General features: G+C 59.7%; 1 long non-coding RNA gene and 1 pseudogene across 1 annotated transcript; both read right to left on the bottom strand.

Moving 5' to 3' along the window:
• Positions 1-1,631: 1,631 nt before the first annotated feature.
• LOC119238380 (uncharacterized) lies at positions 1,632-2,572 on the bottom strand. The gene is made up of 3 exons (XR_005123563.2): positions 2,352-2,572; positions 2,019-2,036; positions 1,632-1,689 (listed from the first exon to the last, which is right to left on the bottom strand). It is a non-coding gene; the product is annotated as an uncharacterized LOC119238380 (long non-coding RNA).
• A 2,850-nt stretch (positions 2,573-5,422) lies between these two features.
• Positions 5,423-14,078, bottom strand: LOC119239494 (SH2B adapter protein 1-like; annotated as a pseudogene).
• Between the last annotated feature and the right edge of the window lie 10,411 nt (positions 14,079-24,489).

Genomic DNA, 24,489 nt, shown 5'->3' with positions numbered 1-24,489 from the left:
CCCAACACCCATCCTTTGAAGGACTCCTTTAGTTCCCCAGAGCAAGTCAGATCAAAGACCACACCCAGAGGCCTCTCCCAGACCCCATAAGTCTGGAGCCATCCAGAAGCAAGATCATCGTGGGGCTGCCAGGGAAGGAAGCCACACCCTGAACTCAGGGCATTCAGTGAAAATCATATATTGCAAAGTCTCATTCCCACACTGCCCTCACTCACTCATTCAATCACACTGACTGAGCAAAGACTATTGCAAAGCCCTGGGCTGGCTGCCATAATGCAACTTATTAACAAATATACATTCTTGCTTTGCCTCTCCTTGATACTTTTCCCCAAATAAACTTCTGAAAACAAATTTCATGATTCCAAGCTTTGTGACCACAGGCAAACTGCCAGGCTTCTCTGAGGGCAAAATGCCTAATGATTAAGTGGGAATCGTTTCATGAGGCTACTGTAAGAATTATATAAGAGGCGAAACATCCCTGGTACAGTCCTGGGCACACGGATGCTCAATAACCCCACACATCCTCTCTTCCTTCAAAAGACTCTCCTATCAGCACCTGCCACAGGCAGGTATTCCACCTGTTCTACTGATTTCTTGCAGGGGTTCAAACCTCTGCTGCAGATGTCTCCCTGGCCCTCCCCTCGCCTGTGACCTGTGCTCTTGCAGAAGTTCCTGCCTCGTGAAAATCCCATCTGTTGTGCAGTGGCCCACCACGGAGAAGAAAGCCCCAGCTGGGGGTGGGGGTGCTGGTGGACAGAGGCCCCCGAGTCCCTGCCACTCCACCCTGTAGGAGGGAGACAAGTTAGGGCGCAGTAAGTCCTGAGGAGAAGTTACTCCTGGCCTGATCCCAAGGGAGACTCCTCTCTCCTCAGCAGTTCGAGGGCACTTTATCAGACCGTCCCTTACACAGGGGTGATCTGGGGGGTCCACCCCCACCGCAAGCTTCTGAGGCTCCCGCGTGTTCCCCAGTGCGCTCCTGCTGAGGGGCTCCAGAGCCACAGTCACAGACGGTCCCTCCGCGGACCCGCCACACAGGGTCTCCCCGCGGCAGCAAATGCAGCGGGCGTCTCCGCTGACAGGCAGGGGGGGGGGGGCGCCCACACACTGCCTCAGCGCCCCCGCGGGGAGTCGCGCCCCGCCGCCCCGCCCCGCCGCCCCCGCCCGGGACCCCCGAGACACATTTTGTCAGTCACAGTGCATCTGGTCTCTGTCTGAGCCAATCAGTGTCGGGAGGGCGGGGCCGGGGGCCGGGAGGCTTGGGGATTGGCGGAGCGCAGCCTGTGCCCCAGGGCATGCCGGGAATAGTGGTGGCCCGGGAGCGGCAGCCCAGGCTGAGCCCTCCCAAGCCCTTGAAGTTGCGGGGGGGCTTAGCTTCAGTGTTTTGGCTGAGAACGCCCTAAAGCTTAAAATAAAACCTGCTTGCAGGGTGTGGGGGGAGGGTGGAGGAGGACGCAGTTCAGCGGCCCCCGACCTCCCTCAGTTATGGTCTGTAGTGGAGGATTTTGGGCTAGAGGACTGATGAGTCCAACACCCCCAGCCCCCAGCAGACTCTCCAGAGCCCCCCAAACTGCACCCCAGCCACACCCCAGGATGCCTCTCCGCACTTACAAGGAAATGCAAGCGCCAGGAGAAGGATCCGCACCAGGAGGTCTTCAAACTGCTCTACCACCAACTCCCACAGGGACTTCCCTGGGGGACGAGGCGAGCAGAGGCCCCAGGATGAAGGTCTAGAGGATGAACGTGTGGGACTCCAGCCTAGAGCAGGAATGGGGTGATAGGCACCTTGATACCGACAGAAGGGTGGAGGGAACTTGCCAGGAGTCAAAAACAGGCTCCCAAAGCGATGGGCAGTTGTTCAAGGGCTGGATATCTCAAAGAGAAAGCGCCTGGAAACTTCTGCCCCCAGCCAGACTCTAACCTGTGGGGAGGGCCGTTTGTCGGGAGTCGTAGGGAGAAGGGAGTGGGGTACAGAGGAGACGGGGGTCATTGATGAGAACTCAGGGAGTCCAGTAACTTACCTTCCTCAGCCGGGAGCTCTACCCAGGGAAACAGAAAAGGACATATTCATTTGGGTTCATTCTAATACTACCCCACCACCACCACCAGGACTTATGCCTAAAGTAAGGGCACCAGGCCACCAAAGGGCACCCGAGGTTCACCAAGGTCATCCCATAAAACCTCCCCAAACTCTGAGTCTCAGGGCTCTCCCCTCCCCTGCAATCTGTACCATGAGCCAGTTCCTCCCTGGGGTACCCTGGAGGGAGCGCCCCTGTGTGCATCTGCGTGTGTGCATGTGTGTGCGCTGCAGTGCTGTGAGAGGGCCCTGCCAGTCTCCTCCAAGGGACACTCACCATTGGGGCCGTATTTCTCCAGATGCCGCTTAACTTGGTCCGGGGTGAGGCCTATTGTCTCGCTTACCCCAAAATGGGCCAGACATTCCTCTGTGGTCTTGGAGTGTGCGGCCTCCATTGTGCTCCCTTCCTGGGGGCCAGGGGGAGGTGTGTTCCTTCTAGGGGGACTCTCACACGTGGGGGGCCTTCCTCAGTGTGTCCACCTGCCTGTTTGTGCTTCTTCCTTTTCTCTCCTACCCCCCCAGGTTTTTCTTCCCTCCACGAAGCTCTGACCCCCGTCCCACTTGCAGCAGCCGGCCACCCCCCCCAGCCCCCAGCAGGTCCTTATGAGGGAGTGGGGGAGGCCAGGCTCCCCCTCCCCCACGTCAGGTATTGGCTGGCTGAGACTCCAGCAGGAGGGGTCAGGAGAGAGAGATTTCTGCTGACAGAGGGGGAACAGTGGGGCTGCAGCCTGAGATGTCACTCACGAGGGAGCTAAGGTGGCTCCAGCCCCAGGGGAGGGGGGCAGGGAAAGACACTGCTTTCTGTCTTCTGCTATGACTCCTCCCCCAACTGCCTCGACTTCCTCAGTTACACTTAATTTCCTATTCCTGTTCTTTCCCTGAACCGACTCCTCTCAGACCTTCACATTCACTCCCCTGGCACCTCTTCCCAGTTCGCCCAACCTGACCCCGTTTCTATTGCCACAGTTCTCCTTCCTCCTCACCTACTTTACAGAAAAGGTAGCAGAGATACTCCAACTTTTAGGGGATCGAAGAGAAGAAGGACATCCTTTGAGGGCCAGAGGAAGTGGCTCTAGAGGAACAAGGGGAAGTAGGGAGCGAGAGGGTCAAAGGGACAGGGCAGAAGATGGTAACTCTACCCTTGGGAGGGGTTGCCACAGCCATCAACAAGGGATTTAGTGTCCAGGCCCTGTGATCAAAGCCAGGACTGCCTGTCTCCCCTAAACTCCCCCCATCATCGCTCTAACTGAGCCTCTGAGAACATGGCCTTCAGGGTTCCCCCATCCCCGACAGGGAATTCCCCCCCCCCAACAAGAAAATGGGATACCCAGGCAGCTGGGTAACCCAAGAGGCTACAGAATGTGCTGATGGCAGAGAGGGAGAGATGTCTCAGGATGGGGGTAGGGTCACCCCAAGTCATGTATTGAGGGTCACCTCACCCCACACTGTGCTCTTTAGCCCAGGGTTTACAGAGGTGGTGTGTGGTCTGCAATGCACTCTGGTCCCGAGTATCTGTCAAGGGTACTGAGGTGTGCAGTTGTGTGCTCAACCCCACTGGAAGAGACAAGCGGAAGGGCACAAGGAGAGGGGCCTGGGGGCACTGGATAAGGCAGAGGCTGCAGCCCCAAGGAATGGGCTCAGCAGGTCTAGGGGAAAGGACAGAACAGAGCCAGAGCTGGGGGAGCAGAGGGGGCTGCAGGGTTAGAGGAGGGGGTCTGAGGTGCAGTGGGAAAAGGGGTAGCCCAGAGGTGGGGGGGAGCAGCCAGGGGGTGGGGACGGGGCCAGGGCTGGGTGCAAAGCCACAAGTTGTTGCTGAGCGGCTGGCCTTGGCGTCAGCTTCCTCAGAGAAGCAGCTGCTCTGAGCCCCCCACCCCCCGGCCCCACCCCTGCTTGGGGATGAGGGCCTTTTGGTTCCTATCAGGGCAGCTGCTGGAGGAGCAGACAGGGTAGACAGGGTGTGGGTAGGGGAGGCAAGGAGGGCAGAGAGGCTCATGGAGAATCCTGGGAAAGGTCAGTGAGGGGAAGCACATTTTGACCCTGTCCTCCAGCCCTAACTCCATCTCGGCCTGCTCCCTGAATGATGAGGCCACGGACCTCGGAAAGGGCCTGGAGGCTGCTTGCTATTCTCGTGCTCAAGTTCCTCAGTAGATGAGAGACACAGAAGACAGCAGGCAAAAGAAAGGGAAACCCCACTTTTGGGGAGTGGGTAGGTCAACAGGGATGGGGTGGCTGGCACTTAAGATTTAGCTCCCCTCATACTCACCCCTTCTACTCCCTGAGCTTGGGGGAGGGGCAGCCTCCAGGGTGAGTTAAGGACACGGTGCTCCTCCCCTCCCTCCCTTCCCCCCCTTTACAGGGTTCCCAAACCCCTCCCCTGAAGCAGAATCCTGCTGTGACCCATTAGTGGGAGGGGGGGTGTCAGACAATGGGATGTGTCCAGGTCATATCAACAGGCACCTCCACCTGGTCTAGCACCCACCTTCTCTGGCCAGAGCCAGGCAGAGCATGTGCCAAGCTTTTGGGGGCTGGCTGGCTTCTCCCCACCACCACCTGGAGGAGTGACAGGGGCACTGTCTTAAAGGAGCAGGAATGCCCATACATGGAGGAGAGACTGCAGAGATCACAGCTTCAAGGAAGTGGCGAGCAAGAGACCCAGGAAAGGAGGCTTTACAGGCCACTGCTGCCAGCAGGGCCCTTTAAGGTTCTCCATCTCTACCACCCCCAACTTCCCAGAGGGGGACTGAAGCCAGAGAGGGAAGGGCCCCAGCCAAGGGCTGCCAAAGAATCGCCATCGGGGATGAAGGCTGCCTAATGAAAGCTGACTATCTCCCACCCAGGGTCTCTAAGCTCTAAGTTCAGAGCTGGAAGATTTTCTTCTCTCCTATGAGGGCTGTGTGGGAGCCACGTTCTGAAGGACATCAATGCAGAGCCAGGCCAGTCCCTGGCCAATTTCAAACTTCAGTTCAACCACCCATTGAGAAAGACTTAGAAGGGAAGTCTCTTAGGTGTCTCTAGCCAAGACATGCAAATCTTGGTGGGGTAGGGGGGTATCCCTGTATACCTCTCCCCAACCCATCTTCAGAAGGCAGGTCCCTGAAAGCTGGCAAGCTGGCAGGGTTTCAGGGAAGGGGGAAGCCTCACAGCACCAGGAACTGCCAGAGGAGGAGGATCAGTTCCAGCTAACTGGGGAGTGGGGGTGTGTGAGTCAGGAGGGAGACAGATATCACTGCCTTTACTGCCCTCACTTTTAAGAACGCAGCACCCAGATCCCCAAACCATTCCTCCCTTTTCAAGGCCAACTCTATCCCCAGATTCCAGAGGCCCAGGTTTAGGGGAGCCCCAGGGATCATCTAAAACAGGGAGAGCCAGCAGACTCCCCCACTCTACCTCAGCCTGGGTGGCCTGTGAGCCCAGCTGCCTCCTGTCCATCTCCCAATAGGACACAAAGCCCAGAATAGCAAGGTCGTAAGCGTGGGTAGGGCCTCCTGGAAGTGGGGGCAGAGGCTGGGGGGCACCTGGGAAGGAAAGCAAAAGGCAGGATGGTAAGAGGCAGAGCTGGATGGAGGTGAGCGGGCCAAGCAGTTTAAGTAGGATTCTGCAGTACCCCATCCCTCCTAGTTGGTACCCACCACCCCAGAGCTGGGAAGTCCAGGGGTGCCCTCTGTTGGAGAGCAAAATCACAGTTCAGTTCAGAGGGAGGAGCCTGGGTTTAATGGAGGGCCCTGAGGAGGAGAGGAGCGCTGCCAACTCAAATGCCCACAGGGGCCAAGAAGTCATGTGACTTTCTAGGTGGGTGGAAAGAGGGCAAGGTGGAAGATGAACTCCGTGAGGCTGGATCTTCTGATTTCAAGAGAAGCCGGCAATCTGTGAACTCCAGTGGAAACATCATCCAGGCCAGGCCAATCACGTCAGCAGCTCTGACCCAGATGTGACTCCCGTTTCACAGATCTGTCCCCACACGGTATCCTGAGTCGGGGAATGCTACACCTTGCCCAGGTAACAGAGTAAATAACAGGCAAAGCCAGGTGCGCTTTGCCTTCCATCCTCCAGCTTCCCCGCTGGGCCCTGAGGGGCTGTCAGCCTGCCCTGGGCCCTCTCCCCACACAGACGCCATAGCCCTGCCGCCCACTCCCGGCGGTCTCCCTGCCTGCTTTCTCCCTAGGGTAGGAAGCCTTAACCAGAGACTCCACAGCAGGAAAGGCCCCTGAAGACTGGCAACCCCGCTGTTCACCATCCTGTCCCATTAAGGGAAGTTGCCCAGAGACCCCGAGAAGAGGGGTCCGGCTCTGCACTTACGGCTCGACCACCACCACAGCCCGTGAGGAGCGGGGGCTGGAAGCACAAGGCTGGAGAGCAACAGGGACTCGACCTGACCCTGCTTCCCAGCCTCGTAGCTCTGGCGCTGACAACACTGAGTGGGCTGCTTTCCTGACCCGCCTGGCCCAGCCCCCACCGCAAACACTGGCCACAGCCATCACGATGGAACTGAGATAAATCCTTTTAGTTATGCGTCTCCATTTTGTTTAAAACAACCACCACCACCTTAATATAACTGACAGCCCTTCCCCTGCACCCTTCCTTGGGCTGGGGAGGGGTGGTTAATGGGGAAATGGCCCCCAGGGGTGGGGCTGACCATAGAGCCCCTCAGGGAGGTAATGGAGGCCGAATCCCCTGCCGAGGGGACAGGGCACCTGTAGTGTATGAACTGGGGAGTTAACAGGGCTCGTCAACCTTTTCTTGTACCATCATACATGCCCTTGGCCTTCAAGGGTCAGGAAGCATGTGGGAGGGGATTCCTACTGCTCCTCTTTGTCCTTACCCAGTCCCAATCTCACCAACCGAGGGCTGGGGAGCAAGAAGAGTGGAGAAAGAGTGGGATGGGGTGCCTCACACGAAGGAGTACTGGTTACTAATGGCTCTGGGATGGCCCCCTTCTTCTCCATCGCCCCCTAGTGGCAACTGCTGGAGCTGCACCATCAGGGTCACCCCAGGATCCCCACCAGATCCAGAGACTCCCTGGGCCTCTGTGCCAGGTGCTATGGCCTCTTCCAATTCAACCACGGGGACCAGCTCAACCACGGGGACCAGCTCTTCCTGGACCCCTCCACTGCCCGCTTTCTCTTTCTCTTGCCTCTCTTTGGCTGCTGCGGCGGTTGCTGCCGCCACTTCTGGCGCCCCCGACGCCTCTTCTGCCCCAGGTTGTGGGGGATCTGTCCATGAAGGGGGTTCAGGGGGCTGGGGTAGGTCATGGGAGGTGTTCGGTTCTAGACAGGAATGGTAAGAAGACAGACTGATTGTGGATGGAGGCAAGCTCCTGTAGCGGCCTTCCCTTCGCTCATCCCCCCAGGAGCCATGTGCTATCTCCCCCACGTCCCATCTCCTGACAACCCCCCATCCATGGAAGATGGATCATGGGCGGCAGTGAGAGGAGGACCACACTTACACACAGTCACTCACTCCGAAGGGCATGAGGGTGGAGGAGGCATCGGGGTAGCATCGATCTCCCTCGCACACCCCTGCATGGCTCCCGGCCTGCTCCCAGCCTGGGGGGGAGGGGCAATGTGGGGACAGATGGGACGTTGGGGTGGGGAAAAGGGAGATCAGACAGGGACATCAGACATGGGGGGAGGAAGGGGATCAGCCCGAGTGTCCCCAAGAAGGGCAGGCCAAAGGCAAGGGTGTGAAGAAGGGCAAAGACAAGGCCGGGAGGATGGGCCTAGGAGACAGACAAATGATGGCACAGAGGAGCTGGATGGAATGGGGATGACCCGCCCGACTTAGCTTCCTCCCTGGCTCCCACAGGAGCCCTCTGCCTGCCTACATCCTCTCAGTGTGCTTCTTCCCTCCAAAACCCCAACACTCTGCGGCCTTCTCCACCCTGCTCCCCTAACAGCACTTTCCTCCTCAAGCCCCCCACCCCATCTTTCTGGCACACACACCTCCTCACTTCTTGGGTGCACGGGCACCTCCTCCCCTGCAGACCTGCTCTGCTCACCCTGCTGTCGCTGGGAGGATACGACATAGCTGACAAGGACGTCACTGGGGCCTCCAGACTCCAGAGGGACGGGCTGCACCCGGAAATACTCGAGCATATCGAAAATGGACAGGAACCACAGGTGCCGGGCCCGGCACTGACCCTCCTCATTCAGCAACAAATGCAGGTGCTGAGGGTAGGAGGAGCCAGGTGAAGCGGGAGTCTAAGCCCCTGCCAGTTACAGAGCGCTCTCCCCGACAGCAGTGTGCCCGCGCCGCCTGCAAGCTCGCTGCATGGAACACAGCCTTGTTCTAGTCACTCACCTTAGCCTTGCCCTGGAAGTTGAAAGTGAGAACATACGCGCCCCTCCTTGTCTCACTCTGTCGTACCAGGAAGACACCGTGGGAGCCGGCACCTCCCGCCAGCACTAGCTGGGCAGCCTTGAGTCGAGAGAGCATCCCGTGGAACCAAGGATACCCTGAGAGGGGCTGGTCCCCCTCACCTCCCTCCGACTCCCCCTGGAACAGGAATGACCCTTCAGGAAGGAGAGAGGAGGGAAACTGGGATCAGGGACGCCTCCCCCATCCTGGGGGAAGAAAAGTCTTGCTTTCCCCTCGTGTGTCACTCCCACCCCTACCCCCCCGCCCCCCAGGCAAGTGCCTCAGGAGGCCAAGATAGCTTCAGGGAGTCAGGCAGCTGGGCCTGGAGGCAGACACACACTCACACCTCTGGTACCTGTGGCTGTCTCCGGAGTGTCCAGGGGTGGGTAAGGGGCTGAGAGGGGATGAACCGCCCCTGCTGGGGGTCCCTCTTCAATGGGCATTCGGGGGGGGCAACTCTGGGGGAAGTAGTTCCATCGAGTCAAAATGGGAGGCAGCAATAGAGGCAGAACTGGGGGAGATGGATGCCGAGGGGCGGTCTGAGAGGCCACCATATGCTCCTGGGGGGGAAAAAAAAAAAACCGGGAGTGAGCAGAGTTGAGAACTCCAGAAGCTCCCTTTGGCAGGACTGTTCTGCCTGGGTACACGTCACCACCAGCCAGCCGACCCCCAGTCAGCTGGCCAGGGTGCTGGGTCCTTCTTTAGGTTTTATTGACCCCTGATGGGTTTATTGATGACTAACTTAGATTTCCTGCAGTGCTGAGGGAACTGCAGTCACTGCAGAGGAGTCCTCGCCTCAAACGCGCCTATGCCTTCTCTGCATCACTAGCTGAACTTACAGCTATTGTTGCAGAAGTGGGGGTAGAATCCCACATGCATTTTCACTTTACAAATAGGTCCTTTTCCTGCCTACAGCACAATGCCCTCAACTCTTGGGGCTAGAAATCCTAGGAATCCCAACTCAACTGACTTGACCTTCAGTCAACCTGTATTCATGTATCCCCTGCTTGAGCCCAGTCATCCCATATGATTTTTCCAAATCTGGGCTCTCCCCATCTCACGTCTCTGTTCTTGACGGCTGCTCGTGCAAGCCACACTCTTTTCTCTCATCTCCCTGTGTAGCCTGACTCCACCAGGGTCCTACCCCTCTGAGCCCCCAAGGCCTCTATGCCCGAGTTCCTCTTTCCACTTGGATGTCTTGTGAGCCCATGGAGGGCACAGAGCTCATCTCAGGCATCTCTGTGTTCCCCACCCTGCCCAACGCAGGGCAAGGCATGTGCGAGGGTATTCCTGAGTGTCTGCTGACTGGCAGTCCAGGCCTACAGGTATGGTCAGTGCTCAGAGCTAAGTAGAAGAAAGCACAGAGAACAGCCGCCCGGCTATCAGGCTGGCGTAGCCCGTCTTTGTCAGTGACTCTCAGGTGACCCAAAAAAAGCCACGTCCACCCCTTTACCACCACAAGGTCTTAGCAGCCTGAGAAACAAGGAGATTGGAACTTATAATGTTCATTTTAGCGCTCAGATTCTCTAATTCATTTGTTCATTCACTGAATACAGCCTGCATGCTATGAAGCTGAATTACTGTGAAGCTGAACCAGAGGATCAGGAAGAAAAGGTATAGTCGAGTCTTGTAATGTGAGCTGCGAGAGTCATGCATGTGTTTAGTCAGCTGAGAAATACTGGCACAAATGCAGGCAGACACAGTTTAAGAGCAAAACAAAGACATCTATAAAATGTTCTGGAAGCTTGGAGAAATGTCTAGCCAGAGTGGTGGCCTGTACAAGACTTATGGGAAAGTGGGTCAGGCTGGGCACAGACGGGTGGACAGGAGTTTGCTTAGGACTCAGATGATGGTGGTGGTGATCTGATGGTTCTAACTGGCTTCCTATGTTCAGGAACAAAAGATAAAACATTGGGGGATGGAAGTGGGAGTAGGCAGCTGAGAAGCAGGACTGGGGTGCCCTGGAGTCTGGACAGAGGGCCTGGGCCTAACAGAGGCTGGGTTTGTACAAAGGCGCCACCCTCACCCTGTGACAGACGGTCGTGGCTCTCGCTGGGGCCCAGCAGCAGATCCTGGCTGGGCAGACTCTCTGAGTGATTGAGGCAAGGCGGCTCCAGGTTGTCTGTGTTCTCCCTTGTAAGAAATGAGGTCCCAGGGGCCAGAGGGAGGGTCATGGGACGAGGACTGGTAGCAGGGCAAGGTCTGCACAACAGAAAAATGGTGCTGGGAGGCAAGTCACCAGGTGAGGCACAAAGCTGCTCCACACACCCGCCCCCAGCATCTCTCACAGCCAGAAGTCAAGTTCCTCACCCTGGGCTCAGGCATTCTTGGATGTCAGACACCCAGGCCTTTACATGTAGAGCGTCAGCCGTCTCCAGGATATATTCTGAAGGGCCTTCCACCTACAGGAACAAGAGGAGGTTCAAAGGCCACTTCTGGGTCCTGAGACCTTCATCTTCCCCCAACAACCAGAGCATCCTCCTGCTCTTCCTTCCTCCCAGAAAAGCCGTGGCCCTCAGGGACACACTCTCAGGGTACCTGACACCTACACTTTCTTCCACCAATGCCCCCTGTTTGTTTGCTAACAGCTTTCTCCCCAACACAAGTGCCCCAAGAGGGCAGGGGGACAGGGCTCCTACCTTAACCACAAATGTGTTCTCTCGGTCAGGCATCTCCAGGGCCGTGGCTGTCCGCACATCAGTGATAGTAGAGCAGGGGATGTTAAGTCGCAGCCGGGACGCCTAGGTTGGGAGGGAGCGAAGGGCAGGTATTTGGTGCACAGAAACCATCCTTCCTTCTACACCCTAGTTAGACTCAAGCAAATGACTATTTTTTAGTCCTTGCCCACAGCTACTAACCCAAAGCCAGGAGTAAGCTTTAAAAACAGTACACAGAGCCATGTGCAAGGGCGGGCAAGCCTCCCGGCCTATCTGCAGGGCCCAGCCACCACTCTGGTGGCTCAGTCACTCGCTCCCCACCCCCCCACCGGACCTCACCTTGGGTGGTACAAAGAACTCCAGGCGACTTCCTCCTGCTCCTCCTCCTTCTCTCCGAAGCAGCAAGCGACACTTCTGCCACTGAGGCTGCCCTCCTCCCCCTGAGGTAGGCCCAGCTGCCCCTCCCCCCCGGCCCACTCCAGCTGGGTCAGGGGCTGCCTCTTCAGCCCCCATGAAACTCAGCAGCTCTTCCCTCTGCACCATCCCTGCTGCATCCTTCAAGGTCCCCCCACCCCGACTGAGTCTCAGCCTCTCAAAACGGTGAGTCCATCTGTCCCCAGGGGAGGTTCCATCACTAACCAGTCCCCTGCCAATGGTCCCAGCCCCACCAGAGGAGTTGGAATTGCTGTTTCCACCTAAGACTGGGGGGCCTGTCGAGGTCTCTAGGGCCCAGCTGGGGAAGGAGGGTCAACAGCCCCCCCCACTGCAGGATGCCACGGACTGAACCACGGACGGAGCGACCCACTGAACGGAGGGAGAAGCGTTTCTTTAGCTTCGGCTTCGAGGAGGTCGTAGAAGAGGAAGAGACCGAGGAAGGGAGGGGGCCGGCCAGGTCCTCAGATGATCGAGAAGGGCCCAGCACAGCCAGGGGCCCGCCCACCCTGCAGCTCTCAAGGGACAGGTCATGTGGCGGGATCTCCACACCAGGACTCAGGGGAGCCAGGATGGGTGGTGAGAGGGAGCCAGAGGCCCGGGCCACCTCGGCTTCAAAGTGCTGCAGGAAGAGCTCAGCAAAACGGCGGGCAAAGTCCAGGGCAGCAGCCCGGGCATGGGACTCGCAGAACTCCCGCCAACTAGGAGGAGGGGGCGGTGGCAAGGGGGGAGGGGAAGGGGAGGCCCCATCCTCTGGGGAAGGGGCACCATTCATGATGGTCCCCAGGAGGTGGAGAGAGGGAGCCTATGGGGAGGGGCAGCAAAGAGGGAAGCGGCCAGAAGACACGGGGTGAGCGGCAGCAGCTGCAGAAGGAAGAGAGGCACATACAGAGTCACTGCTGAGGTGGCGCTGGGGGCTCAGCCCCACCCCGAGCCAGACTCCGTACTCTGCTCTAGAGTCTTCAGAGAGCCCGGGGAAGGACATCAAACTGCCTCCCTCCCAGGTCCTCACACCCCACACACCCCAGTCAAGCAGCTCCCCCTGTCTAGCCTGCGCTATCCTGCTGCTTCCCAGCCCACTGTCCCTGGCGTTGGTTCCAGGAGCAACGTGGAGCACCTTCCTCTAAAAAGGAATCTCTTTCACCGCACCTCGCTTCTGTACAATGACTCCTTACATGTTTCCCATGTGCTGCTCTTACCTTTCCAAGTGAGAGGACTTAGTAACCTCTACAACAGATAAGACTGAAGCTCAGAAAACTTTCAGAACTCCAAGTCTACTGTTTTTCCCATTGCATAGTCCTTGTCCCCAGGGACTGGCTGGACCAGCCTCAGTCATGGTCCCACTGGCCCCTCACTGCCTGGCTCAGGGAGCCCTCAGGGGAGCTTGGCCTGCAGAGCTGACAGATCCTGCCTCGTGCACCCTGAGGGCCAGCTCTGAGGAGGGAGGTTACTCATTAAGGAGGATGGATGGATGAATGATGGATTAAAACAGCAATTGTCTTGAAAGCCGACCCCAGGATCTAGCACCCAAGCGCTGTGTGAAGGAGAATGGCCTTCTTGGAATGCCACTTGGAATGGCCACAGCCCACTTCTTTGGTGCCCTTCAGGCTGGGGCCAGAGACACCAGCATCAGATAAGGAAAGACTGTGGGTTGGATCAGGGCAAGTCTTTGATGGCCACAAAGTAAAAAACAACAACAGGGAGCTGGGACCCTAGGACTTATCACCATCTCCCTCCTCTCTTGCTGGGGAGTGTGCCCTAAAGGCTGGTTAGTACGGTAATTAAGGCCATAGGTTCTGGAGTCAGACTTAGGAAGAATTTCCAGCTCTGCCACCTATTAGCAGTGTGATCCTGAACAAATGATATGTCCCTCCTGAGCTTCGGTTTTCATATCTACAAAACAAAGCTAACAATCCCTAACCCATAGAATTGTTGGGAGAACTAAATGGAACACGTCAGCACTTGACACAAAGTAAGCACACAATAAGTGACCGCCATTATGACTATCTTTACGGGTTCCAATTTTCTAACAGAGAAAGCCTTCCCAAGGTGGAGGAGCTGGGCATGTGGCTAGCCCACAGCTTTTCCCCATATTACACTGGAAGATGACTGGCTCCAAGACTGGGGTGAGGGCAGCTCAGGAAAATCGTCCTAAATCCTCAAAGACCTCAGACTCCAGCTCAGACTCACAGTCATCCACCCCTCCCTTCCTCCTGCCCTAAGCCCTACACACTTAGATGGCTCCAATCACAGGAACCACTCCAAGCCAACGAGAAAAAACCAGGAGGTGCAAGAATCATGGAGCACAGGGGAACCGAGCCAAGAGGTGCAGACACAGCAGAGACCAATCTCCAGGCAGAGGCCACCTCAGCTCACGCCGCCCACCCAACCCTCTGCACCACAGGCAGACCCAGCCCCCTTCAGGCCCGCTGACCCTGCGGCTCCTGAGCTGGTGACTCAGTTTCTCTTCTGCCAGGCAGGACTCAGACACATTTTCCCAGTGCACCTGCCTCTTGGCTCAGTTCTGATATTTCCCGAAGGGCGGGTGGTGGAGTGTGCAGGCTCCTCTCCGGCTCGGACCCTCCCGGCCCGCTGGTCCAACCACTCCGACCCGACCCTCCTCCCTGGACACAGCCTCCTCGGGATCAGCCCTGCCGGCTGCACTCTCGGCCGGGCGTCCCTCCCAAGGCCCGGGGAGCGGGTGTGAGGCGCCCACCGGGGGCTGGGAGCGGCCCCGCCTGTGCGGCCCCCGCGCCTCTGGGGACAGGGCCGCCCCCGCGCCCCGCGCTCCCGCCGGCGTCCGCTGCACTGGGCTGGGTGCCGGGAACCCTCTGACGCCGGCCTTGGGCGGTGCGCACTGCCCCGGGCGGCTCCGCGGCGGGGCTCAGGGGCGGGGGGCAGGCGCGCGGCCTGCCCAGCACCGGGGTGGAGGTACAGGAGCCCGCGGCGCTGGTCGGGGGCCCGGAGGGTCCACGGCCCCGCGGGCGGTGACAGGCCGGGGGGAGAAAGGGCGCCGTGGCCGCCGCGTGTCGGCCGTGTCCCCCGGGGAGACCGGCGCAGACCCGCAGGTGCCGACGGAGGAAACACCCCAGAAGGAGCTTCGCGCGGAAGCTGGTGAGGGGCCCAGGGAGGAGAAGCTGCTTCCCGCACCGGGAGGGGCGCCGGGGTCCCGCGGGGGAGGCCAGGCTCTCGCCTCAGTGAAATCCGCCCCTGGAAACTGGGGTCTCGTTTCACCGTTCAGCCACCCCGCTGGCGTTTCCTGAGCACCCACTGTGTGCGCAGCCAGGGGCGGGAAACTGGGCGAGAGGGAGGAGCTGGACCGCGTGGTTGTGACCCTGGGCTCCGGCCTGGGCGCGTCCAGCTCAATAGTCCAGCGCAGCATTTCTGGGGACCTAGTGTGCGCGGACACCTAGATGGTGTCCGCGGCCCGGGAGGAAGCATCTGTGCGTTGTCTCTCACCTTCGACGACTCTCGGGTGGATGCCGGGGGGACTTGCATTCAGGTGCGGGGGGGGGGCTTCGGGAGGACCTACTGTGTGCCAATGGCCAGGCGCAGGAAAGAACCGGAGCGCTTGGTTTCTGACGTGGAGGCCCCCAGGGCGGGTGCTCTGGCTGGTCACCGTGCACCCGGCCACCCCAGGACTCGTTCTTCCTGAGGACCCCCGTGTGCTGCAGCCCGGTGCCATCCAGAGCGCAGGGGAGCTTCAGACCCCACAATTCCTGACCCGCTGGGCGCCAGGCCAGGGCTTTCCTCACTTACTCATTTCCCGGATGTTTTCTGAGGCCCCACTGGGTGCCAGGGCCGCGCCGGAGCAGAAGCCAAAAGTCCGACAGTCCGTGGTTCCTTCGCAGGGCGGAGCCGAGCCGAGCCGAGGGCCTCCCGGGTCTGGGCTCCTCCTCCAGCCGGACACCGCAGATCCCTTGGCTTAACGTATTTTCAAACAACTCATGTTTTCAAACTTTTGGGGAGCGAGGAAACCTGCGCACGGCTTGGACGAGGACATGAAGAGATTCACCCTGTGGGGAAGACGCGGCGGCTGTTGGGAGACGTTTTGCTTCGACGCGCAAGGGAAGGCGCTGACCGGTGAGGCGAGGTCGGGGGGGAGGGAGGAGGGTGTGGGGGGAGGAGGACGGCGGGCAGGGGTAGGGGGGCGGGGGGGCTCAGAATGATGAAGCCGCTGAAGCCCAGAGGGCGCCGAGGCCGGGAAATGGACGCCGAGGCCCGGCGGGGCGGGGCGGCGGACCCACGCGCATTCACCCCGTGGCAGAGAACACGGCCCCAGGGAAGGGCCCAGGGAAGGCGCCGGCCCCGGGGTCAGCGGCTGCGGGTGTCGGGGCGCAGCTGAAGGGGGGGCTGAGGGACGCACCTCGTGTGCGCTTCAGGGCGTCTCCTTGAGAACGTCGCCTGCACCGGCTCTCCCGGCGCCGCCGCCCTCAGAGGCCAAGCCCGGCGCGAGGGGCGGCTGGACGCGCCACGCGGACGCGGCCCATTTCTCCCCGCGCCGCCGGCGCGCCCTGCGCAGGCGCAGTTCTCCTTCGCGCACGCGCGGAGGAATCTCAACTCCAGGCGGGGCACGGGGCGGCGGCGGTCACATGGCACCCGCGCCCAGCGCACGTGACAGGGGCTTCCGCCCCACACAGTTTGGTCACGTGCCTGCGACCCGCGGGCGCCAGGTCTCGGTCACGTGGCACCCGCATCGGGACACGTGGCCGCCGCGTCCCCTCCAGGCAGGGCTGGGTGCGGTCAGGGCGGGCGGGTCCGCCGCGGGGCCTCCAGGCTGCGCCCGCGGCCGCTGTGGGAACCTGCCCCGCGCCGGGAAGCGTGGGAAGCAGAGTCGGGCTCCGCTCCTCGCTCGCTCCCCGTCCCCTCAGCCCTTCCCCTGCCCCGGGCCCCCTCCGGCGCTGCGCCCCTCCCGCCCCGCGGCTTCTCCTGCCCAGGCGCGCTTCCGCGGAGGGCCGGACCCATCGTCAGGGCCCGGGGCCCGGGGCGACAGGCTGAAGCACTGGGGGGGGGGGGCGATGGCGCCGCCCTCCCCCGGCAAAATGGCGGCAGGGACGCCCGCCACCTTGGCGAGCCCGTGCCCTGAGGGGGACCCCGCGAGGGCTCAGCCGCCGGCTCAGCGGGGCGGCGGGCCGCCCGGCCGAGAACACGCGGGAGTCCCCACCCGCGGGCCCGCTCAAAAATGCCCCAAGTGCCTCAACCCTCTCCCCCCACAGACACGCGGGGTCTGGACCTGCACGTCACGGCCCGACGGCGGCTTCTCCCCGTCTCCGTGGGCCTGTCGGGGTCTCCGTGTCCCTCCCCACGTCTGCTGCCAGAGGGTCACGTCGCTCTTGCTTCTCACACGAGGGTCCTTCCCGTCTCCCCGATGTGTGATGCGGGTGTCTCCGCGGGGTGAGAGCCCCGTTTGCTCAGACGTTGTGGAGGCTCCTGCGTCTGTGGGGTCGGGACGCGGGTCTGCGGCGTCTCTGCCGGGGCGACGTCCTTGTCTGTCTCAGGGTCGGGACCCCGGGGCCTCTTGACCTGCTCCTGCAGCGCGGCCCCCCCGGGTCCCTGCAGAGGAGAAGCACGGGCCGGGGTTCCCCGGGGTCGGGGCTCACTAACAAGACCCGCAGGCCCCGTGGTGCTGTGAGGGGAGACTCGGGATCCTGTGTCCACTGTCCTGCTGGCAGCTGGTCTGCGGGTTTCTGTCCTCCTGACTCTGGCCTGAGGGGATGTTTGCGCCTGAGGTTCTGTGCGTCTGTTTCTTGCTCCTCCCAGTTGCCGGCCCAGACACGACCCCGGAGCCCCCAGGACCCTCCCTCTCCAGGGTCTGTGGCCGCGTCTCCTCCTCCGTGTCGCCTCCTGTTTATCTGCGTCTCCTCCCGCTGTGGTGCTGAGCACAGGCTTGTGTGATGCTTCTTCCTCCAGCACCACCTTCTGTCTCCCTGCGTGTTTCAGCTGTGGTTTCACTTGTGTGTCCGTTTTCTTCAGCTCTGAACAGAGTCTCCTTCCTGCCGCTGGCGTTGGAATTCATTTGCTCCGCATTAAATTGTGGATTTTTTTGAGTATTTGAAATGAATTTCTAAAACCGTTTCCAGCAGTTTCTGGATAATTGCTTCAGGGACAATGTCCGTCTAATCACCGAGCCTCCCCTGTATCCCCGTGGGTCAGGCCTGCTCTGTCCCTCCCTGGGGGGTGTTGGCCGAGTCACAGGCTCTGGCCACGGGTCGTGACTCCACCTGCTCTGTCTCTGCGGGGACGTGTCTCATTCCATCCCCCACGAGCCACCGTCGGGCCACGGGGTCGTCACGGTCTCCCCTGGGAACATTTCTCAGGCTTTCCCCGTGCGGACAAGTCCCAGTTTGGTGCCCCTGTGCCCGGGGACGACACAGACACGATTCCCAGGATCACGACGTGTGGCACCTGCTGTTCATTATCCTCTGGGGAAAAGCAGTTTTACATCCTCGCGTCTGCTCCTTGGGTCCCGCGTCCACAATCATACATGTGCCCTCACACCCTCCATACCCTGGCCCAGCACCCCATTCCATGAGACCCACTTCCCCCACCCGGCAACAGTGTCCCCTCTGGTGGCCTCAGTTCTGCCACTGATGTCAGGAGTTCACTGTCCCCGGTTCTGGAAACACTCTGCTCCGCTTCTCTGCACCCGCAGGAACTGAGATCAACGATGTCTGTCTTTTCTTCATCATTTCCCTGACATCCCCCCTCAGGGTCCTCCATGTTGCTGCACGTGCAGGATCCGTCCTTTGCTACAGCTGAGCTGTCAGCACTTGTCCAAACACACCTCAGTCCAGATCCATCCCCTGCCCTCGGTTCCACATCCCGGCTGTGCCAACAGGGCGGCATCAGCACAGGAGGGAAAAGGCACCAACACTTGGTATTGCCCTAGTGGATATATTGAGGACGGGGCTCCCACGACAAGAGAAGCAAAATGAACATTAACACGGGCTACATCAAACTAACATGCTTCTGAAAATGAAAGAAACTGTCGGAAAAACAAGAGATGGGAACTGAATGGGAGAAATTATGTGACAGGACAGGTTTGACAAAGGGCAGATCCTGAACATACAAAGATCCCAGGTGAGAAGACCCCACATAGCATGTGTGAGCACCAGCACCTGGGCCTGCGTCCCAGAAGGTAACAGAGGCTCAGAGTAGCCAGCTCTGTCCCTTAATAAGGGACCTGCTCATCGTGGGTCATGACCCCACGTCCCAGGACCCTCCCGGCTCCTCTGCCCAGACCCAGCCAGAGCTGCTATATAGCAGGACACATGCAAATAGGGCGGCCCTGCTGCTGAAAACCAGCCCAGCCCGCCCTGCAGCCCGCACAGGAGCCCAGCCCGCACCCAGGGTCCCCTCGGGTCAGCACGGACGCGGACACTCGCCATGGAGCGTAGGCTGAGCTGGCTGCTCCTCGTGGCTCTTCTAGGGGGTGATTCCTGGGGCAGGATCCCTGAGGAGAGGGGGGAAGTGGGGGAAGCAGTGGCTGAGCTCAGTGTCCTGACGGGCTGTGTCTGTGTTTGCAGGTGTCCAGGGTGAGGAGCAGCTGGTGGAGTCTGGGGGAGACTTGGTGCCACCTGGGGGTCTCTCAGACTCTCCTGTGCAGCCTCAGGATTCACCTTCAGTAGTTATGACATGAGCTGGGTCCACCAGGCTCCAGGGAAGGGGCTGCAGTGGGTCGCAGCCATTAGTAGCACTGGTGGTAGCACATACTACGCAGACTCCATGAAGGGCCGATTCACCATCTCCAGAGACAACGCCAAGAACTCGCTGTATCTGCAAATGAGCAGCCTGAGGTCCGAGGACACGGCCCTGTATTTCTGTGTGAGAGACACAGTGAGGGGAGCGGGTGTGAGCCCAGACACAAACCCTGCAGGACGGAAGGGTGCTATGCGTCCACTGGGGCATGTCAGGACTCCAGGGGCCCAGGGACACTGGAAAGCCCAGGAGACTTAGAGCTAGAGCATAGCCTGGTAGCATGTGCAGGGTGGGGGACAGGGACTTCCTGTCTGAGGCTCTCTCTGCAAGACCCCAGCTCCCCAGGGCACCATTGCTCTCCTCTGAGAGGCTCCCGCTCCCCACATTCTTGGGGAAAGGAGAAAGTGAGAAAAGTGACCCAAGGAGAAAGTGCACAGGTGAGACCTCCCCAGGGACGAGACCCTCACCTGTCCAGGTGTCTGTTACTTACTATTACTGGGGGACCCGGGGAGGGGCGGGTGTGGCCCAGACACAGACCCTGCAGGACAGGAGGGGGCAGCACCCAGGCCCACCACCAGGGGCGCTCCGAGCTCACAGCCCTGGACTCAGCTCATGGCTGTGGGAGGACATGGACAGGGATGTGACCTCCAGCTTTGACCCACCCTCCAGGTCAACCTTGCCCTCTCCCGGTGGTGTCCATCCCCCTGTCCTCCTCGTGTCAGCCGGTGGATCACTCCCCCAGTGTAATCTGTTGAATAAAGTCTGTGCCTTTGAAATGTGTCAGAACAACTGATTTACTGTTCTGGTTCCAAGACCCAATTGGATCAGATCACCATGTAGTCCACACCCCTGTCACAGGTACCAGGGCCCTCAGGAAGGCCAGTGGGGAACCCTCATTGAGGGTCCTGGATCCAGGCCCCAGAGCTGAGCCCTGACTACTGTGGGGAATTGCGCTAGCAGCTGGTGGGGACGGGGGTCTGAGGACTCTGCGTGTGTCTCTGTCCTGGCTGGACCCGACTCCTTGTCTGAAGGGCCCTGGTCAGCACTGGGGTCCCGGGGCTCCTGGCCTGACCTCTAGTGTCTGTGACGGGGGTACCCGCCGTGAGAGCTCTCGGTGGACCCTTCTCTGCAGAGTCTCCCGGGTCCCAGGACTGTTGCTGCTCAGTGTCTTGTGTGTTTCTCGCTGAATCTCACGAAACTTTGCTCCTGTCCCGAGAAGAAGGACACTGTGTTTCAGGAACGGGGGGACAGTGCAGACTTTGGGGTCCTGTGCCCACGGACGCTGTTCCCTCTTCCATGCTGACTCAGGATGTTCCCAGCTCTGTGTCTCCCGGGGAGGCCTTTATTTTCTCTTTCTCTCAGGAGGGTTTGGCCTCTTCCAAGCCTCCTCTGCCCCTGTGAAGTGACCATTGTCTTTCTGTGTCCTGTCAAGGGGCCACTGTGCCCTCACAGAGACTTCAGTGGTACCCGGAGCGCACGGGGGCCGGGGCCCTGTCCACGCGGTCAGTGCTCGTCGCAGGCCCAGGACTCTCCAGGCCTCGTCTCTTACTTCCTCACAACAGAGTTTCACTGTTTCCTTGTGCGGGTCCTGCCCCCCATGTCACCCGCGGGTATCCTTGTTCTGGGGAGACGGCAGGTGGGGTGTTCTCCGCCCTCCCTGTCTCCTGACAGGTTGCCCGCAAGCAGAATTCCCCGTGTTCTGTGTGTTCCTCCTTCTCCTGACCCACGAGGGATGTCACTGTGATGCTCGACAGTTTCCTCTGGTGGAATCCCCTGGTCTCCCTGGGGGTGAGCGTGTCCTCTGTGGGTGTGACGGCCGCAGTGTGTGGGGGCCAGTCCTTTTCCTTGGAGTCTTTTCTCACCCAGACGCTCCCGTGGGGATGCCCAGGACAAGGGTGAGTGACAGGAGACTGTGGACGTTCCGTCCCATCCCGACTGGTCTTAGAGGGGAGAGTTCAGCTTCTCCCGTGGACATGGTGCTGGTGTGGGTGTGTAACCTGCAGTTCTCAGAATAGTTATGCAAGCTGGGGCCTCCTGGAGGTGCAGCAGTTTAAGCACAGTGCTGTGAAGCTGTCCTCAGCCTCCGTGGTGCCCTTTCGATCCCCACCCAAAGAGGGAGACTCCCATGTGTGGCAGCAGATCTCTCCTTTCTCGCCCACTGCTCCCCTCAGCAGGGTATTTAAGTGCTCTGCCTGTTCTGCTCCCTGCTCTGTCTCTGGTGGATTATTTCACCCTCCTGCACCAGTGCCCTGTACCCCAGTTCTTGTATAAATAAATAAATATTAAAAAAATGTATTTATCCAAATTGCATTTATTCCCGTATTGAGGGAATAACTACTCCAATTCTTTACAATACTGTCACTAAAATACTCTGCGGTTGGTGAGGTTCCTCCTGCTCCCCCCACACTTTGAACTGTCTCTCTGAGAGTCTAGAGAATCCAACTCCAGGGACTCTGAGACTCTCCTGACTCACAGACACGCCCGCGGGGAGCAGGAGCCTGTTTCTCCTGAGACTCCTTTCTCTTCTCCCGCGTCCCCGATGACTCCCCCCGGGGAGAGGACGTGCGGGGCCTGGACACCCCAGGTTGTGTCCGACCTTCTCTCTGATGTTCACCTTCACACGGACCGGCCAGGAAACAGGCGTCATGAGGCGCAGCCCTCCCGCCACAGAGCGGAGATTTGGTCTCTTTCCTCCTCTGCCTCTCCCGGACCAGCCGGCCCGAAAGCCAAGGAATGAAGGGACACGATCAGTGCCAGGGCTGGGTCTGGTCAGTCCCATCTGGATCCTGCCCTGGGCACCCTCAGGCGTCCCGACACCCACGTCCCCACAGGCCGCAGCAGGCGCGATTCTGAGCACAGTTTTCTCCCTATTTTAAAGTCTATGATAAAAAGGTGCACGAACCCCACTCCCTCCTCTCAATATAAACCCCCTTATTCTCTGTTCTCCTTCTCCTTAGTTCACATCTGAGTGACCCCCAGGAAGATGGGCCCAGGTGAGGGTCCCTCCCCCAACACACCTGAGTCTCCGTCCCTCACGAGGCCTGAGGCCTCACAACTGTCACCACGCAGATGCTCAGAGGCTGTCGGGACAGTAACTTCTCTGTGTCCGTCCATGACACTATTTCCTCAATGTCCACTCACGGTGCCCTGTGCACCAGGCCCTGCACACCTGAGCTATGAGGACATGAGCTTCCATCATGGAGAGACTCGGAGGGACCTTAAAGGTGATGAAAGAGCCGAAAGGTAGGGGATGGAGCACACCCCATTATGATGGACAGAGGTGTCCATCCACCCAAGGCCATCCTAAATCAGAGCCCTGAACACTGGATGCCACCCCCTCAGGGCAGCCACACTGGGCAGAGGCACTGAAATGGGAATTAACCACACACCTCCCTGCTGTCACCTGTCCTGATGCCACTCCCAGTGCACACCTGACCACAGGTGAGACGCTGACCACACAGACATCTGTCGACTCCTGTTCAGGGACCTCACACTGTTCTCAGCACTGGCTGAGCATCCGCCACTCACCCCACAGTGCACATGGTTCCCGTTTCCACAGAAGACCCCACAGAGCACGTGTGAGCACCAGCACCGGGCCTGCATCACAGCAAGTAACAGGGGCTCAGTGTCACCAGCTCTGGCCCCTAATAAGGACCTGCTCATCGTGTGTCATGACCCCAACATCCCAGGACCCTTCCCGGCTCCTCTGGCCCAGACCCAGCCAGAGCTGCTATATAGCAGGACACATGCAAATAGGGCATCCCCTGCTGCTGAAAAACAGCCCTAACCCTAACAGGAGCCCGCACAGGAGCCCAGCCCACACCCAGGGTCCACTTGGGTCAGCACGGACGCGGACACTTGCCATGGAGCGTGGGCTGAGCTGGCTGCTCCTCGTGGCTCTTCTAGGGGTGATTCCTGGGGCAGGATCCCTGAGGAGGGGCAGGAGGGGAAGCAGTGGGCGAGAGCCATGTCCTAACGGGCTGTGTCTGTGTTTGCAGGTGTCCAGGGTGAGGCGCAGCTGGTGGAGTCTGGGGAGACTTGGTGCCGCCTGGGGGGTTCTCTCAGTCTCTCCTCTCCACTCCTTGCTTGAGTGGATTGCATACACTTATCCTGATGGTAGCACAAACCATGCAGACTCCATGAAGGGCCGATTCACCGTCTCCAGAGACAACGCCAAGAACTCGCTGTATCTGCAAATGAGCAGCCTGAGGCCCGAGGACACGGCCGTGTATTACTGTGCGAGAGACACCGTGAGGGGAGTGGGTGTGAGCCCAGACACAAACCCTGCAGGACGGGAGGGCGGGGCTGGGGGTCCACCGGGGCACATCAGGACCCCAGGGGCCCAGGGACTCCAGGAGGCCCAGGAGGCTCAGAGCTCCGAGCACAGCCAGGAGCAGGTGCAGGCGTTTGGTGGTGCAGGGCTTCCTGTCTGGGGCTCCCTCTGCAAGACCCCAGCTCTCCAGGGCACCATCGCTCTCCTCTCAGAATCTCCGTTCTCCACATTCCTGGGGAGCCCCAAGGAGGAGGTGACTGTGCACTGGTGAGACCCCCCAGGGATGAGACCCTCACCTGTCCAGGTGTCTGGTACTTACTATTACTGGGGGACCCCGGGAGGGGCGGTTGTGGCCCAGACACAGATCCTGCAGGACAGGTGGGGGCAGCACCCAGGCCCACCACTAGGGGCGCTCCGAGCTCACAGCCCAGAGCTCATGGCTGTTGTAGGACATGGACAGGGACGTGACCTCAGCGTTGACATGCAGTCCAGACCGACCCCTCCCTCTCCTGGTGGGTGTCCATCCCTCTGTCCTGGGTCCAGCCTGGGGTCACTCCCCCAGTGCCATCTGTTGATAACGTCTGTGCCTTTGAAATGTGTCAGAAAAACTGATTGTTCTGGTCCCGAGACACAGTGGGATCAGATCACTGTGGTGTCCACACCGCTGTCACAGAGTCTGAGGGGCCTACAGGAAGGCCGGTGTGGTATCCTTACCAACGTCCTGAATGCAGGGCCCAAGAGTTGACCCTGACCCTGTGTGCAGACAGTCCCCTGGCAGCTGGCAGGGACGGGGTCTGAGGACTCTGTGTGTGTCTCTGTCCTGCCAGACCTGGACTCCTTGTCTGAAAGGCCCCTGGTCAGCACTGGAGGTCCACGGACATGACCGGCCTTCGGGTTTCTATACCTGTCCTCTGGGGCAGCAGGCTGACCTGCTCCAGGCGCCACAGGACAGTTGCTCAGGCTGCTGGCTGTAGATGTGGCCTTCAGCTTGTGTCGCTCAC

Source organism: Talpa occidentalis, unplaced genomic scaffold (genome assembly GCF_014898055.3).
Source record: "Talpa occidentalis isolate TD23 unplaced genomic scaffold, MPIMG_talOcc4v2.1 talOcc4.11, whole genome shotgun sequence".
In the NCBI taxonomy this organism is placed as follows: Eukaryota; Metazoa; Chordata; class Mammalia; order Eulipotyphla; family Talpidae; genus Talpa; species Talpa occidentalis.
The sequence above is the reverse complement of the archived record's forward strand: the minus strand, read 5'-3'. Positions and strand labels throughout refer to the sequence as shown.